Below are 3,825 nucleotides of genomic sequence, written 5' to 3'. Positions count from 1 at the left end.
AAATAATAACTCAGGCAGCAGCCCAGGGTCAGTGCAGGGAATGCAGCCGTGGCGTGGCTCCTGCTCCACGGGGTGCCACTTCCATCCTCTGACAGAGACAGGGAAACAGGGACCATGAAAATCCCAGGTTACATTCCAAATTTTGGATTATTTAAGGATTTTCGCTCTTTCCTGCAAGAAATGGGGGGAAAAAAATCAAAAAGAAAATGAGCAGCTTTAGTAAAGTCATGGTGAGGACAAGATCACAGCTCCCGTTGGTGGACTGGCTGGGATAAAATAGTACCAGGCTGGCATCTCCAAGCCAAACTGGAACCACAAATGAACCCTCCCTCTAAGTATCTTGACAATGGTTTGAAGGGCCACGATCCGTAGTTATTTTCCAGGTGCCATGAAAGATGCCGAAGAGACAAACAGAAGTCTCAGCTTCACACTGGAAGGGCTGGAAGTCAGAAAAAAGTGGCATAGACTGGGAGGCAGCACAAGGCACCTGGATGCTGAATTTGAACCCCTCAAGGATCTGCATTGTTCTAACACAATTTAGGAAAATCTGGGTTTTCCCAATTCTGTCGGACCAAATTAAAGCATCTCCAATCACAAGATTCAAAGACCTTTAGTTATGCCCATAAGAATTGTGAGCCAAGTGTGAAACAATGAGATAAAATACAGATACCAGTTTTTTCCTACTTCGCCTTCTGGTTTCTTAGACTTTGGGGTGCCTTTTTTTTTTTTTTTTTAACTTGCCTCCATCGTCAATCTGGAAAACCTAGAAGTGACGGTGAGAGCTGTATTTCTGATTCTAGCAGCTGAGATTGTCAGAGGAGGGGTAGGTTTCACAAAACCTTTGGTAAAAGCAGTGCAGTTAGTTGCAACATTATATGACTAGTGAGAGAGAGAGACAAAAGCAGCACCTGCACCGAGATGCTGCTCACGACCGGCCAGCGACGCGGGACCGGCGTTCCCCGGGGGCTGCCCTGCTTTGGCTGAGACTTTCACACAGGCATCGCAGAAGAGCTGAGGACTCGCCAGTAAAACACGCCCTTAGGGGATCACAGAGAGTAAAATTCGGGTTGATAACTCCACTGTCAGGACATGGATTAGGCTTGTGTAAGGACAGTGCCCATGCTTGATCTGCCCTCCCAGCCAGGAGGTTACCTGCCCGGCGCCGAGGCATGAGGCTTCTTGGTAGTGCTGCCGCGGGGCTCTTTGCACCCTGATTTCAGAGATGTATGAGCTGCCTCCTGCCACAGTCTCTTGCCGTGCTGGAAGGTCCCTCTTCAGCATCATTCTCTGCATGTTATTCGGCCATAAGTGTTTATCACGTTTTTCAGACAGGTGATGCTGAAGCCAAAACCTCCAGCCTGGTCCCAGAAGGGGACCCAATTCTGGGATTAACCTACAGACTCAGAAACGAGTTATGAACCCCACCCCACGGATGAACTCTGCTGTTGGTAAGGCTTAGGCATCAAGCTAGAGACAAGGCTAGCTGTCAGCTCCCCCCTGTGTTGCGGGCTGTCAGCTTGAGAGGACATCAGCATGGATTTTTTTTATTGTTACTTCTCCCTTCTCTAGCTGCGCAGATTGCTTAAGAGAATGGCACTCTGTGGAGTTTGACCCATGAGCCCTGATAGTGAAAATAATACACTTCTCACCAGAGCCACGGGAGACCGAAAGAGTAACTTCGGGCAATTAGTTTAACTTTGACTATAAATATTCCTTCTCATTCCTTGTGACACCGTTAACAGCTCCGCTGGCAAATCCCGATTCTCTGGCAATATTTAAGCTGCCTGTCAGTTGGCAGAGGCTTGGTGGTGCCCGGTGCAGGGAACAGAATGAGACCCAGCTGAGCGCAGTAAGTTCCCTTTCAGCTTTTACTTCGAGTCGGGGAGCTCCGGTTGATGGTGGGTTCGGGGCTGCCGCTGGGCTGTGTTCCAGCCCCGGTGAGCGGTGGTGTCTTTAGAAGGTGGATGGACCTGGGAATGCTTTAAAAAATCTCGTTGAGGAGGCGTTTAGAGAGATAGAGTCCCGACGGGTTACTCAAGACCCACGTGGGCTGCGTCTCTCCCGGGACCATTGATAAAGGGCTGGCTTCAGCGGCTTCATTTCAATGCCACGGATGTTCCTTCCTCACAATCTCTGGCGAGGAAAGTCCTGCCGCCCGTGCCAGGAACCGAGGGAGACCGGGCTGTGAGCTGAATTCACAAAACGGGCAAAATTTCCACTGGGCTGTGGCAGAGTTAGGATCTGAAATCAGAGCAACCGAGTCTACTGCATTTTTCCTAATGCCCAGCCTCCCTGCGGGCTCGGGGAGCCGCGAGAGGAGCTTTAACCAGGCACCTGTATTCAGCTCCGGGAATTTCCCCTGGAGAGTATCCCACGTTTCCTTTCTTTACTGACGGGCACAACAAATGCCCCTAGAGCTCTGCCCCAGATCCGCACGCATTTCGGAGGGAAAGACCCAACGCGCTCCTGCATGTGTGGCTGAATCCCGTGTGAGACTGAGCGCATGTAGCTTATAGCAATGGCTGTACTGCTGGTGCTAACCACCTGCCTGCGGGCCCTGAGATGGGAAGTGTCTCGGGATGAAAAGAAACAGCGATATCAGAGCTGCGAAAGAGAAAGTAGGAGGTGTTAGAGCGGGGTTAGCAACTTCCCAAGGCTGGCACACCAAACCCTATTTTTCTTTTCCTAGTTAAAGGTTAAGCATGCCAGTAAAAACTCGGCAACAGCCAAGACACATTGCCTCTTAAAGAGGTAAGATAGCACTGATCTTCTGATCATCAGCACCCTGCATCCTTGCAAGGCAGAAGCTCCCAAGGAGTTCAGTGGGATCCGGGGGCTTTATAAGGCACAGAAAAGGCTCTGCCAAGGTGCTGCAAGTCCCCGGTCCCAGCCCGGCACTCAACCAGAACATGGCTCTGTACCATCCTCGGCTCTTGTGCTGGAGGCTGCTGATGTCTCGGGATGCAATCCCCCAGCTGTGGAAAGCGGGTGATGGGATGGTATCTGCCACCGGAAAACTTATTTATTGCCCGACCTTTTCGTAAAGGCACGAGAACCTGTGCTGCAGGATTGGGTGTAGCAGGGACACAGGGCAGGGCTTGTCCTCTTGAATACTGCCCAGCAGGAGAAATCGCTGCATCTCCGTCACCACGGCACTTGTGACTCCATTCCCTCCCTGCTCTTTCACACACCTGGGCATTAGGCGCCCGGCGGTGCCACCGGTGCACGAGAGCAGCCGGTTGCCCTTCAGGCAAGTCTTCAGGCCACAGATGAGTTACGGGCAGGTTCCAGCTGCAGTTCAACAAAGGGGTGAAGCTGGCAGAGGTTTTGAAACACGGGACCGAGGGCCAGGGCAGCTGTTTCGGTCTGTGCTTTGCTGTGTGCCGGGCGTTCAGAGGAAGAACTTGTTCGACCGCTTGTTGTCTGACAGTCCAAGCTGGGAGCCCCGGGCTGGTGCAGGCCACCCTTCGCCCCACCTTCTTCAGCTTTTTGGCAGGGGGGAGCTTATAAGTGTCGCCTTACAAGTGCAAGAGAGGCCAAAGGACTTGGCCAGCCGCATAGGCAGGAGGAGGACAAGGACCAGCAGACACCCGGCCCAGCCACCGCGGCGACGCCGGGGCTGGACCCAGAGCTGAGCCAGCTGCGAGGCCACGCCGAGGCCGGGGAGTGCCGGCTCTGCCCCTCTTTGGAGGAACCGTCTCCTCGGCTCAGCAGGGTGAGAGAAATAATCCCGAACCTGCTCCGTGGCTGGAGCGCGGCAGTGAGGTGCTGGGCCCGGGGAACCCTGGTGACCGACACCGGCCACCGCCGAGCCCGGGGCCCCCC

General features: G+C 53.4%; 1 protein-coding gene across 1 annotated transcript in view; it reads left to right on the top strand.

The window, feature by feature from the left end:
* The first annotated feature begins 1,557 nt into the window (after positions 1-1,557).
* Positions 1,558-3,825, top strand: part of SLC5A11 (solute carrier family 5 (sodium/inositol cotransporter), member 11) — a 16,115-nt gene continuing 13,847 nt past the window's right edge. The window contains exon 1 of the mRNA XM_009329954.1: positions 1,558-1,849. The gene's annotated coding sequence lies outside the window, so the exon portion shown is untranslated. The remainder of the gene's footprint in view (positions 1,850-3,825) is intronic.

Source organism: Pygoscelis adeliae, unplaced genomic scaffold, assembly GCF_000699105.1.
Source record: "Pygoscelis adeliae isolate BGI_AS28 unplaced genomic scaffold, ASM69910v1 Scaffold508, whole genome shotgun sequence".
In the NCBI taxonomy this organism is placed as follows: Eukaryota; Metazoa; Chordata; class Aves; order Sphenisciformes; family Spheniscidae; genus Pygoscelis; species Pygoscelis adeliae.
This window is presented reverse-complemented; position numbering and strand designations above follow the sequence as displayed.